Source organism: Danio rerio, chromosome 1 (assembly GCF_049306965.1).
Source record: "Danio rerio strain Tuebingen ecotype United States chromosome 1, GRCz12tu, whole genome shotgun sequence".
NCBI lineage: Eukaryota > Metazoa > Chordata > Actinopteri > Cypriniformes > Danionidae > Danio > Danio rerio.
This window is the reverse complement of record NC_133176.1, coordinates 24,629,724-24,644,883: the sequence shown is the minus strand read 5'-3', so window position 1 is coordinate 24,644,883 and position 15,160 is coordinate 24,629,724. Positions and strand designations below refer to the sequence as shown.

Here is a 15,160-nt window from a genome sequence, read left to right as displayed (position 1 = left end):
ATCAAAGGTTACCACAGGCCAACTTTGGCCTGCAGGCCCTAGTTTGGGCATCTCTGGATTAATGTTTCAATAGTTTGTTCAATGTTAAAAACGTCAGAAATCCCTGCACCTTTTGAGTTTTCCCAGAATTTCTGTTGCATTATGGGAAAGAATTGTATTATATTTGCTTGCCATTTGAAAACGATTAGCAGTTTGACCTGGAGCTCTTCCTTGTAGTGACATCATATTGATAACATTGATTGACTTATCTGATGTTCATAACTGACATCATATAATGCTTGTAGCTGATAATACAATTTCAGATGAATAATAACAAATGCACCACGAACACCCTTTACGATCAGCTTGTTTTCGCACATTTCATCCTTTTGCTCCTTGCTCTGGTTCACTTGCAAAAAGGGAAGTGTGAAAGCCAACAGTGCCAAAACAAATAAACTCTGTGCTTGGTCCAGACCAAACTGAGTGAACTAAAGGACTTTCCTGGTGTCAATATCCCCCAAGTCAAACACACAGGATTAAACAGGATTTACTATGAAAATAATTAGAAGAACTCTTAAAAATTCCAAACAGTCCTGGGATGATAGAATGTACTATCTGTGAACATCATCTCATATCGCTCTACTTACCTCTCACAACTCCACTTACAACAAAAAATACCAGCCGAATTGAGGTAACCTACAGCTGGTTCACCTAATGCTGGGTTTAAACGACACAATAATTTTGTCTGTTGTGGCAGCCACTGTGCCAATTTTTACTCCTAAAATCTTGAAGAGTCACAAATTACAAGTTGCTTTCTGACTAATCATGTGCTGTCTTTATCAACATGCATTTTGTCATCAAGAAGACATAACTAGGGTGGCCACCTGCTTACTGTTGTTGTGTTTCAGGACAGCAGATGTCATTTAGTAGGACAATAAAAAAATGCTTGAACTAAATATCATTGCCATGTCACGATATTAAACTAAAGCACTTAGCTATCACTTATCAATTAATAATTTATTTTTTCAATTAGTAATATAATTTTATTCAACCAGCAAGAATTTTTTTTACCGAAAATGACACAGACTTCTGCCAAGAGATTAGAAGATGATGTACAAGAGGCATTATTATGCACATGCATATATTTACATTTAAACAAAACGTTTAGTCAAATTGTACGGAAACACTCTAGGGATGCAACGATTATAGATTTTGTTCTCCGATTATAGTCTGAGGAATAATCACGGTTTCACAGTTTTCCTATTGTTATGCTTTCATTAATTTCAAAACACTACTAGTTTAGAAAATCACATGTAAACATGTAAACTCCTTATATTTTTAACGTGTTATTTGTTGCTAATCAGTAACTAAATAATACAGCGCAAAATAATAATTAAATAAACAATATCCAATTTTTCTTTGGACTTAAAACAAGTGAAAAAAAGTCATATGCCATTTAAACATAAGTAATAATTTTACACTGAAAATAAATGACAGAACAATTACGAAATAAATAATTCAATTAAAATAAGAATAAATAAAATAGTATTTGTCTAATGTAAATCTAAGCGTCTACTGTAAGTAGCTCGCCTTTAAAGAAATCAAATGTAGTTTATCAAAGGCTGCTGAACCTCTGTCTGAAAGGCACTTTTGATCAACTATATTACAGAATTGTTTGGTATTTTCATCTTTTTTTCCTCTTTGGAGTAAAAATGTGTATATTACAGACAAAGTATGAAGCTGGTTGGTCAGATCTTGACACGTGACTCATGGTGCACTTGTGCCATTCTTTCAACTAGGTGCGCCTGAAAAGCTCCCAATATCCACACGCAAGTCGCATGCCTCCATTGGAAATAACAAACTTGCCAAGCAAAAGATGCATCAGGTGAACGGCTCTTAGTTAATAGCCTCAGCCATAGTTAATCCAGTGTGCTTGGGTATTAGCTTTGGTGTACAAGCTCGGAACATCAAACTAGTGCACAGTTAGAATAACTTAGTTGCAGCAATTTTGTTCCATGTAGAAACGTGGTGTTGAGAAGCCTTTACAATTAATCAACCGTGGTGGATTAAACCGTGGTTAATAGTGAAATCGGTTAATTGTTGCATCCCTTAAACCCACATACAAACACTGCCTATATATACAGTTGAAGTCAATTATTAGCCCCCCTTTGAATTTTTTTCTTTTTTTAAATATTTCCCAAATGCTGTTTTACAAAGCAAGGAAATTTTCACAGTATGTCTGATAATATTTTTTTTCTTCTGGAGAAAGTTTTATTTGTTTTATTTCGGCCAGAATAAGTAGTTTTTTAATTTTTTAAAAACCATTTTAAGGTCAAAATTATTAGCCCTTTTAAGCTATATATGCATTCAATAGTCAACAGAACAAACCATTGTCATACAATAACTTGCTTAATTACCCTAACCTGCCTAGTTGAACTAATTAATCTAGTTAAGCCTAAAAAAATCTTCTTTCCGTTAAACAGAAATTGGGGTAAAAATTAAACAGGGAGGCTAATAATCCATGGGCTGATAATTCTGACTTATTATATATATAACCCCTGAAAATATTTTATTATTTACTCAGCATCATGTCAGTGCACATAAAAAATCATGACATTTAAATGAACCAGTGGTTTATTTTTTACAGTGTTTGTAAATATCCAGAAATTACCAGACAAATTTCACAAAAGCACCACGAAAGAGATCAGTACAGTTTTTGTGCTCTATTTCTTCTCTTTGGAGGTTTTACAGTAGTTTTTTATGGAAAAGGATCAGTTCAAAATGAAGTTTGTATACTCATTATATAGTAATGTTCTCCTCTAGTGAGTTGTTTAATCGAGAACTGCCTCAACCACCGAGTGAGCTGAATTTGAGAACAGCACGAGGAACACGTAGTTCTGTTGAACAAGTTCTTTTTAAAGAACCAGTTGATCTCATGTAGGATCAGGCTGAGCGTGATTTGTTCATCAAACAGATTCATTTGTAGGGGATCTCGAGTTAAGCACTTACCGTCAGCGAATCAGTAAGTAATGGCTCAAATGCTGGTCTGTTTGTCACACAAATCTCAGTAGGAAGCCTGTAGTGCAAGAACTTTTATTGTGATTTTTGCTTGAGGATGAGCAAATAATGGCAGATTTTTCATTTGTGGCTTGAGCTATACCTTAAAATGTGTGCTGTCAGGGGTGAAATTTATTGCACCCCACACAGTTAGAATATTTTACAAGTATTGTACCGCTTTGTGATTGTCAGTCACAAATCTACCTTGAAGAACCAAACTGGCAGAGTTAGAAAGCCTTGTCATTTTCTCTCACTCATACAAGTATTCATGTCAATGATAAAAGAGACCTTCAGGATTTTTCCCCCGACTTCCATTTTCAGAGAATGTTATTGTATAGGTTATCACAGTCCATTAGTCAGGTTATTTTTCACTTTGCTTTATTCCTCCTTCAGATTTGGAGTTCAGGCACACTACTTACGCTGTATTGTGATGCAATTTTAGTCAGCTTGCCAGCTCAGCTGAAATGCAGCTGAATTAATCATTATCTACAGTGTAAACTAACAGTTATTATCTCCAGCATCTACTGACATCCCCATTAGAGTAGAGTAAAGTGTATCTCTTTGCCCTTAACTGGGTCCAAATTGAGCATATTGTGTGAGATTTGCTTAATAAATTGCGAATAGATCCTCGCTTGTGCTGTCAGTTCATTAAAGAACAGCACACACAACATGCAAATACTAAATACAACTAATACACATTTCATCTCTGTTTGTAGGCTTCAGAAACACACACATTGGTTCTTGCAGGACGATATATTTCGAAAACAGATTTTCAAATGTGTTAATAGCTTCTCTTTTTTTAGATTTAAATACAGGTGTAAATGTATGTAGGTGTTTGGCATTAAATTGCTGTGCATACTGCACATGAAACTGTAAGCCAGCTAAGCTAATGCATATCAGAAGCAGTCTAGTGGTCATATAAAAAAAGAAATATTGCTATAACAACACCATCTTTGTGTAGTTCAGCTTTTAATTAAGTGTTATGTTGGTTTAATTAGTTTTTTTATTTTGTCTGTGTTTAAGCTTTAAAGAAGAAAAATAGAAAAAAGATATGTCTGCTGTCATTTTAAAGATTTAACTTTGCACAATTCTGTCAATAAATTGGTGATCAAAATGGAGATTAGGGTCAAGAAAGGCAGTATGCAAGTAGTTCTGACGTGATATAATTTTTTTATGTTTTATTTTTTACATAAATGCAACAACAACAGCAGGAACAGACATGTGAATTGAATTATGTGGACGTATTCGACAAATGAATGGAACTGTTTTATTCAAAGTTTATGGCCCATTTCCACTGAGTGGTAGGGTACGGTTTGGTTCGGTTCGGTACACCATTATGGCCGTTTTCACTGTCAAAAGTTACCAAAAAGCGAACCATACCTTACCACTTTTTGGGTACCCTTTCAAAAGGGTACCTAGCACAACAAAGTGTACCAAAAGGCGGAGGCAGATCCATAGCTTAACGCTATACGTTTACTGAGATACGTAATTAGCTCGTGCACAAGCCAGGAAAATGAAAACAAAGGAAACACAATTTTTAAATACACAGTAGAGAAATTACACTGTAATAATACATACAGTTGAGGTCAGAATTATTAACCCCCCTGAATTATTAGTTCCTGTTTATTTTTTTCCCCAATTTCTGTTTAACGGAAAAATATTTTTTCAACACGTTTATAAACAAAATAGTTTTAATTTAAGTTTTTACTCACTTCTATTACTGATTTATTTTATCGCGCACAGGACAGTTGGTAGTATTGTACACTAGTAGTGCACATTGGAATGTTATTTAAAATGAAATTATTCAGATGGCGCTCTGTGGCGTGGCAGAAATATGAACAATGTCCTGAGTCGTAGCTGGGCACCACGGACAGCTGCCGACTTGCGGCGCCGGTGTGCTTACCCTGATAGAAATCTATGTTTAGAATTCTAAAATGCATGGTGCTGCGTGGTGTGGCGTGGTGCGGCACATTCAGTGTACTACCCCCTTAAAGCGTCAGCAATTTCACGTTCTTGAAATAGCTCAACTGAAATAACGAACTTCTTGAGCTGATGATAATAACGTGTGCGTGATTATTGAAGTGCTTCTGACAACCTTTCAGAAATGGACAAACGCGAGAGTGAAGCGCAAAAACACAAAGCAGAAGCCTGACAAAACAAAGAAGCAAATGACTTTTTTTCAGTAACTTAAAGCATGACCAAGCTGCCATGTTTACTATTATCATCATCTTTTGGAGTATTATGAACTGGGAATGACGGAAATACTTTCTAACAGAGGTTACATTTGCTGGTGAAGATTAAAGATACAGATGAGAGGTTTGTACTGACTGTGGGCTACATGTTGAGTGTTTTTTTTTTAACCCAAATAAGGACTAAATGTATATGGTGTGTATAGTTTTACTGTAATTGTTAACATATCAGAGACTGTAAAGGGGTGTATGTGTTCATATACAGTATGTTGCATTTATTTATTTATTTTATATAATTGCAAAAGTTACATTACATTTACATTTAGTCATTTAGCAGACGCTTTTATCCAAAGCGACTTACAAATTAGGACAAGGAAGCAATTTACACAACTATAAGAGCAACAATAAATAAGTGCTATAGGCAAGTTTCAGGTCTGTAAAGTCTAAGAAGAAAAGTATTAGTACATTTTTTTATTTTTTTTATTAGGCTATTATTAGGCTTTTATTAGGCTATTGATAAAATTATTAGGCTTTTATTAGGCTATTTCACACTCATTGATTTGATTAAAAGAAATGTTAGTAATGAACATTTACGCAAGAAGCATTGGTAATCTTTTGGCAGTGGAAACGCAAGCCTGATAAAGGGGAATACTACAGACCTGTACCGTACCGTACCGTGGAAACAGCCATTAAATTGAGGTTTATAAATAGTTTACATACAATCTTGAAAACAGTGGGTTACAAAGTGTCATTTAAATAGAATGAATGCTTAGTTTGTCTATATTTGACCCAACGTTAAAACAGCCCAGCATTTTTCGGAGTGTATGTCAATGAAAAATTTTAATAATTAAGGATTTTTTGTGTAATTATTTTGAAATTAATCATTTATTCTCAGCCAGTTGCCCCATTTTAACAAAACAAAAATGCTACAGTTTAAAAAAAAACTGTCTTTGTGGCAGAAAACAAATGTTGAACAGTTAATAAATAAATAATTTTGATCATATTTCGAACAAACATGCTAGTTCATGCAGTCCCTGTAAGCTGCAACATGTTTGCATACAAACCCTCAAAAATATCATATCAGTCATAGTTAAATTGCCTTTAATACACTGACAGCAACGATTGTGGATTTTATGGACTGCCTGACAAAATATTGCTTTCATAGCCATTAGTTATTGTTGCAAAAAATCTCTCTAGTAAGTTGGAATTATCTCCAGTCCCTGTTGTAGCATGTTGGTTCACTCTGCAGTCATTGTGTCAATGCCTCAGGGCAGCTATTTTTAAGTCACGCAAGTACACCTCCAATCTACTGGAAAGGGAAAAGACTGAAATGTCAAAACCGATGTGCCATTCTGATAACATATGTCATGTTTACAATAAAACCCGACAGCAATGTTTAAATCAGGCTGCATTATTTTCCTTTCTAATGTATAGTCTGAGCAAAAAGAGCAAGCTAAAGTTTTGGAACAAGCCAATTACTTCTCGCTGAAAAGCGGGGCTGTATTTTATACAGTAGCCAGTATACAGTTCTGTTGTTTAAGCAATAGTATAACGACCATGTATTATTATCAGTGGTCTCCACCAATCCACTTGAACAGTGAATTCAAGTTTGCAGAGGAAAAGTGCTGATAAAACACTCACTGTCATGAATCGGCCTTTAGAGATTTCAGACCTGGATATTATAGAGACAGTATGGAATCACATGGACAGGAAAATAAATAGAATGTCAAGAACTAAAGATGGACTTGCATGGGGGAGTGCTGAAAGAAGCCTGATGTACTTCTGAAAAGTCGTTCAAGAGTGTGCTTACTGCCAAGGGGACTCGCACTAAATACCAATTTGCCAAAAGAAGACATTTTGTTTTGAAAACGCTGCTTTTGAAGTTTTGTGTATATATTCTTCCCGTACTTTCTGTTTGTATCTTAATGAAGAGAGCAAAACATAAATATGGATGGTCATTAAGTTTGCTGGAACACCATGCTGATTTTGGTTTCGCATAGAAAGTTTTTCCTTTTATCTACTAGACTTTAGTTTCAATGGTTTATTATCTCGCTCTGCTGTAGATTGCGTACCATATTATTTTGGTTTTATAACAACAACTGCACTAACTGTGACTAATTTGATATTTTTACCAGAACCAAAGACACTATAGGGCTTGCACTTAGGCCCAATCCTAATTTTATTTTTGTACCTCTACCCCTTTCCCTTTGCCCTTGAAATAGAGTGTGATGGGGAAGGGCTTCAAAATGTACCCCTTAGAAATGGGACACCACTACAACACCAGTAAATGTCATCATATGTCATTGCAAGCTCTTACTTCATATAAGTTCGACAATGGTGACTGATAAAGGAATTCCAGTTGTGTTATTTTTTGATATTTATCTTCAGGAAATCACTGAAGGCATATATTATGTTATCATAATGATATAATGTGGCAGTAAGCGCGAAACTGTACTGTGAATTTACACCGTGGCAGTATTCATCTATGCAAACACATGTAAACAACATTAACATTATAGCAGACACTGTAAAAAACCCATTGACAGCCACTAGACTTTTCTGACTGGGTATACGAGTGCAATTGAGTGACAGAATGTTGTGGGACTGCTATACAGGAGTTATTATTATGGATTATAGACAGCGAAATTTTTTGTTTTTTAATATAGCTTTTTTTTTTTTTTTTTTTTAAAGCATGATGGTAAAACACAAACGGCATTATAAATGTATTAAAAATTTGCTTGTTTGTTGTAATAATCTGTAATAGTGACAAGCTAAAGAGAATTGGGAACCTTCAAGCTAAAGAGAATTGGGAACACCTACCCCTTCATGTGAATGAGCAAAATGAGGGGTAAGGGGAAGGGCTAAGGGTTAGAATTGGGATTGGGCCATATTATCCACCTTTGATAAAAAAAAGAGCTATTGTAAAAAAAAAAAAAAATACAAACACATACAAAGTTTTGAATGTGTGCTGCATGTCCCTGAACAAAGAGTGTTTCTCGTGGAAGAGTTTAAGTGCTTGAGAAGCTCTGCCATTCAGGTCAGCTGGGAGGACATTGAAGGATTCAGATCTACAGGAACAGTAAAGAGAGAAGATGAAAAGATTGAAAGAGATTAGATTTGCCCAGTTATGTGCTTTCCATTCCTCTTTGTATCTCTGACTTTCTCTTGCTACGTGTCAGCTTTCTTTTTCTCCTTATGGGTCTCTCGCTGTCACTCTTGGGTGCAAATTCATTTGCACTATCCGTTTTTTATTTTTTTTGCACACAATTTTATCATGAATGTCTGCATGTTTTTCCACTAACATATAAAATCCAGTTTAACCAGCCATTTTAACAAATATATTTTTGCTATAAGGATTTGGACTAATTTTCGCACATTATTTGCCTCGGCAGACAAATAGTACTTTCCATTTTAAACGTTTATCCTCCCCAGTTGATACTTTTTTATGTACAGTTATTGACTGTTGCTCATGAACCGAGAGCTGCGACCGTTATTTTGTTTGTATTGTGACACAGTTCCTAGAGAAAGGCAATATAATGAGAAAACAGTGGGTGTGGCTTTTTTTTCTTTTGTGAGCTGATTGGATGTGGTAAAGTTTGCATCTCATACAGAAATATCTGGAAGAGGGTGTGGGCAGATTTATTACAACTTATCAGACTCCTCCTCCTCACCTTTTCTGTTTGTTGTCAAAACTGACAGTTGGAGCAGGTGATTAAATATGTTAGCCACGCCCATTTGCTAAGATATATGTAATCTGACAATTTAACTAAAAAAAAAAATGAAGTGCATTTTCAGATTTCAATTAAAGATTAGAAGCACAAACATTTTTTTAATGACATGCACAGATGAATTGTTCACCACAAAACTAGCAATGTGAGCCAAAAAAATCATTAGTTTTGATTTCTGTGGGACTTTAAAAAAAATTGTGTTTGTAAGCACCACTAAGTCTTTTTTTGCAAAACTAGCAGCATATAAACAAAAGCTTGAATCTTTTGAGGTTAATACTGTGATTTGCAAAGTGATAGGGAAGAGATTGGAATACCTGTTAAGTCGGTTTCACACCACAAGTGTGAAACATTGTAACTGTCGCCACTGCAGCTGCAGACATGCAAGAGTGTTCATTCTGGAAGCATGTGTGCTTTATAACAACAGGGCTTTCAGATATATGTGACCCAGAACCACAAAGCCAGTCATAAGTGTACAATTTTGTATAATGAGATATGAAAGCTGAATAAATAATCTTTCTGTTGATGTATATTTTATCAGAATAGGACAATAGTTGTCAGCGATATGACTATTTAAAAATCAAAGTACTGAGAAAATTGCTATTTAATTTGTCAAAATGAAGTGCTTAGCAATGCACAATAATCACCAAAAATTAGATTTTAATATATTTACAGTATGACATTTACAAATTATCCTCATAGAACCTGAGCTTTAGTTAATATTCTAATGATCGAAATAAGACAGAAATATTTCAGTATTTTATTCTAAAGATAGAAATAATGTGATATTTTAGTATCAGCCTCCATAATCATCCACGTGTCGTTTATTGCTGCATATATTTTGTTTCAAATAAAAGAATGATAATTAAATAAACAAAAATGAGAATTAAAAATATTAAATGGGCAGATCGTCTTTAAATAATTTTGCTACTTCATTTTTTTTTGTTTTTGACATGCTCCAAATCTTGTTAAAGCACAGTACGCTTCAACTGTGTAGTTTTAGCACCCTTTTGTGTGAAATCCTTTTTTCTTTTTTCCATTAAAACTGTGCTTTCCTTTTAATTGTGCTCGAGGAGCAGCAAAAAATAGACTCACTTCATAAACAACATTAATTCAAATCTTCATGGTAAATTACTAATTAGCTATAGCACATTACTATTCCTTCCAAAAGTAGCCCTCATTATACTGGTGTGTATGTCCAGCAACATGCAGTATGGTTTGCTAGGCTGTAGCTTTCACCACTGTGGTAACCCTACAAAAAGTCAGCATTTCAGAAATCCCTAAGTGGCATGATTAAGCGACATATCATTAAGTGCATGTTTTCTACAGTAAGTACACAATAACAATTCATTTTCACTGGGGATGTATGACTAGGAATTATTTTATAAGCCAATGTTTTCTCTGTCTCTTTTACAAACACGCACGCACGCACACACACACACACACACACACACACACACACACACACACACACACACACACACATATATATATATATATATATATATATATATATATATGTATATATATAAATAAATGCTTTCTTGTGTGTTTTTAGGAAGGAGTTACTTTACAAGTGTCAGGTTTGCGATTTTTCTCTTCTCTTTATAAGTTGTAGTCTCTAACCATGAATTAAAATCAGCCTTGTGATTTTGACACCAATTAATTCCTAAACAGAGTATGTGTAACACAGCAGCTCTTGATTGAATCAAATTTCTAATGGGGCAGACACGAAGACCCAAGGGTACGCTGCAATATTGTAAAGAAAAAGAATTAATAAAGCAGATCCTGATTTAATCTATTTGATTATAGATTCTGACTAATAAATCAAATCAGACTCAGGATTTTATTACACAATGTCATTTTTTTCATGTATTTTAATTAAATTTTACTAGTCTAGCTTACAGTGCCCCCATGTGAGTCAGTTGTGTTGTCGGACAGGGATTAGGGGAGGCTGTTAGTGCAGCAGAGGCAGCTATACAAGCAATAACTTAACTTAGTGAAAGATACAGTATGGTACATGGAGTTATTCTATACCCATGTACAATTCAGAAATTCAAAACAATGAGTCAAGACAATTCACTTGCTCTAGCATTCTTGGTAGGCAGCTAAGTCACTGCAGACTCATAATCAATCCGCAAGGCATATTTCACAAATCAGCATAATTTTCCGTTTCGGACCAATGCGTTCTGGTGATGTTGTTTGTATCACAATATCAAAGTCATTTATTATATTCATTTTCATACAGAGCAAGTTAGGAACCAGTTATAGTTCAGTTTACTACAATCAAATTTTATAAACTAAAATAAACTTTTTTTTTTAACCTACATTTATGTAGTTTTTCTTTTTATTTAAATATAACTATTTCTTTTTATGGTAGACACATTAAACATTTAGCTTGCAAAATTAAAATTCTGTCATTGTTTACTCAACAACAGAAGGGATTTGTATCCAAATCTGAGAGATTTCTCTTTCCTCATTGTTATCCACAATGCTCAAAAAAGGTGCATCAAGAAGTTTCTGCAGAGACAAACATTGTTTTATAAGATTATCAGATTGAATGTTTTTTGCATATACTGTAAGCATTATATAATCATGTAAACACTGGTTTTGTTTATGCAATGTTAGTAATCGAACTGACAGCTCAGTTGTGCCTATAAACCTGCATTTAAAGATCTTAATTGATCTGGGGTGCGTTTCCGAAAACCATCGTTAGATAACTATTGTCGCAAATTCTGTCGTTACAAACATAGTTAGTTGATTTGGCATTTCCCAAATCTATCATTCATACAAACATTCGCAAACTGCGTCACAAGCTTGTATGCTTGCAACTACACCTGGAGCTGCTAGAAACAATTCTTGGCTATGTTCTATTCCCAGTTATCCCCTCTATATGCCCTATTTGTTTAGACCATTCCAACATTTAAACTTGGAATTATTTTAAAAAAAGCATTAAAGTCATCACTCTTGGGTGGAATTTGCTTTCAAAGTATTTTTACTGTTCAATTTTGTGCTCCCTTTGAAAACATTGATGTCATTTTGAACACATTTTGTAGCTCATGATGAAACCTATAGGTGACCTAATATTTAAAAGTGGAATTTATCCACTTTAAATAAATAAGTCTTCAAAACTTGAAAACAAAAACATATTAGCTAGTAGTATGTGTTAGTAGCTTATTTATTAAGTATTTGTACTGTATATGAAAAAGGCCATGTTGGTCAGCACATTTCTGCTGTGGTTTGCATAAGTCAAATTGTGAAAGTAGGCTTAAAAATGATAATAAATAAACAATATCCTACTTAATAATAATAATAATAATAATAATAATAATAATAATAATAATAATAATAAAATTATAATCATCATCATCATCATCAACACCACCATCATCATTAATATTATTATTAAAGTAGGATTTTTCTTCATTTCCTTATAAATAATAAATATTAAATTTCATTTTATAATAAATAATCTCATTAATTATTTAGCTATATGGTTTATATATGATATTAGATTACGTGTAAGCTTTTAGTGATTTTATGTTTTATAATAGAGTATGTAATGTTCTCAATATTTGTAAAGGAAACACAGGTCCTATACATGTATGTTCCATTTACATAAATTTCATTTAATATAGAAAACGAGTGCATGTTTTTACCAAAAATAATATTGGATTTTTTAAAGTGTGTGTGTGTGTGTGTGTGTGTGTGTGTGTGTGTGTGTAAAACAATATAATTTGCACAAAAAAATGATGGGGTTCTTCTCTAAAGAAGTTGTTACCACTCCGATTAGAGCATCATTATGGGTGTTTTACGTTATAACTAATGTGGTTCAAACAATGGATCTGCAACAGAGAACCTACCGGTTTCGGGAAACAGTACATCGTCAGTACATCATTCTTTTCTCAAACACTGCATCATACTATTATAGTTCAGCTGTGAGTTACGTCATTGTTTGGGAAACGCATTGACCTCAATCTGAATTGGAAGGAGTGACGTTTGTGCAGTGTGAGCAGATCCAGTTGGAAACTTCTGACATGCTGTATAAACATGCACATCAATCCGATCACTTTACTTTTACGATTTTAAGAAATAATTAATTTCCGATTGAAACTAAAGAAGTCCATGAATGACCATGCAATCAATGTTTATTTGTGGAAAAAAGCAGAATGAAATATTTACAAGCAGCTTGATTCCTGTTTATTTGTCACTCTTAATGGAGGGACAGAAATCTCTCAGATTGTTCTGAAGATGAGCAAACGACAGCATGACAGAATTGCAATCTTTGAGTGAACAAACCCTTTTTACGAAGCCAATATTTATGAACAGATCTTCTTGTCGACAGTTCTTTAGGTGTTGCAAACCTTACAATATTAGCGCCAGTTAATTTTTTATTTATTTAAAAAACACGATGTGTACATTTTCCAATAATCAATGGTAAGAAAAGCTCATCATATGAAAAAAGAGGGTTACAACTGGGCATTTATCCAGAGCAGCTGTGCTGTCAAGCGTATAATCAACAATTTAAAACAGCCAAGTCAGTGTCTGGATCACAGTGGCGCAGTGATGCTGTACGTTCCCTGTAAAGTATGTAGATTGCGATGGTCTTCTGCATCCTCCTCAATGGAGCAATCAGAAACCACAGAACACTTTAGAACAGATGTGTATTTACAAAAATCCCAATTGATTTTTAAGATTACATTCATTTAATTTACATTTACAGTTTTTGAAATTACCAAAAATGAGGTCAGCCTTATATAACAGTTCTTCAACAGTTGTTGAGGGGGTGTATTAAAGTAAAATGCATCTTGTTTCTGTTGTTTATCTAAACAAGAAGAGCCTGCAAATTGTTCATTGTTCATTATTATTAACTGATTTTCATAGCTCCGGATCAGATAGTCAGATAACCTTCATCTCTTATTATGCTCCTCACATACATGAATGGCTGTGTAAAGACACACACTGTGACATTAGATATACTCACTTTAAAGGCTGGTCAAAATGAAATTAGCCCTGCTCTGTTGAGCATGAGCTCACACAGGAAATAAAAGACATGCACACACATGCATTTCACGTGCAGCACTCACCACCTCCCCCTTAAACACATATTGAAGTCTTGCTGCAGAGGTGATAGCAGTTTAATCTGCTTTACTTTAAAGCGTGCTCTCTCACAGACTAACTCTCTCACTCTCATTGCGAGAATCTTCTTCTTCCAGGTTTGCTTGAAAGTCTGATGCTAATGTAATATGTTGGGATTGGCACCTCGGATAGTTTAAGTGGAATAGCCTCGGTGCTCCTTTAGTGGAGTGGAGACTTCTGTTCTTTGCGTTTATTAAATGAGAGAATGTCTTACATACAGTTAAAACTCTCTCCATTGCCAATTACAGCTCTGCTCAGAGGGGGAAACTTTATTTAAACCGATCGACGGGAACAAGAATGCACCTGGATCTGCCAGCAGGGAGTTTAACACACAGATCAATCAGTAATGGAGTGATGTTCACACTCACACTTGTGTGTACACACTTCAGAGCTCAGATCATTCTCACTGTAACACACACACGCAGCACGCATATGCACGCAAGGCCAAAAAATAGATTTTGTTATTCCTGGCAGTAGTGGGTGATTGGAAGCATTTACTAAATAAATGTTTCTTATTGAACTATTTAGCACTTTGTTCATTAGATGACATAAATATGTAAGTAGTTGTTTTGAATATTATATTTTTGTTGTTGTTTTTTCTTGAAAAATAGCACAGATCATTGAGTCACTCATCATACATGCGCAAGCTGCTGTCTGTCTCACAGTGTTACCGCACCTGCTACAAAAACATGAGGACACGTCATTGCTGCCAAGCTCATTGGAAAAACAGGCTTATTCCAACAGTTTTACAATACTCCAAAGATGTACTGTACATACAGTCCTTTGCAATTTTCAACTGTCAACACTGGAGGCAGTAAAACACACAACAACCAAGCAAAACAATTATCATTCTGCTTCTTCTACTACTTCTTCAAAGTAAATCGCATTTTTGAGCGTCTAAACTTGCGTGAAACTTTGCAGACACACCAGACACCAGACACCAGAAGTGGTGAAATGTTACATCTGATATGGGTTTCAGAACTCTGTGCGGCAGATTGGCTTGATAGCACTCCTATACACTTTCATCAAAATACCCCTTGAGCTATGTTTCACATTCTGTACAGGTACAGA

At 34.6% G+C, this 15,160-nt stretch overlaps 1 protein-coding gene across 8 annotated transcripts in view; it reads left to right on the top strand.

Annotated features, from left to right (window-relative positions):
- The window catches only part of adgrl3.1 (adhesion G protein-coupled receptor L3.1), a 203,282-nt gene that overhangs the window by 85,821 nt on the left and 102,301 nt on the right, over positions 1-15,160 (top strand). The gene's annotated exons all lie outside the window — the stretch shown is intronic.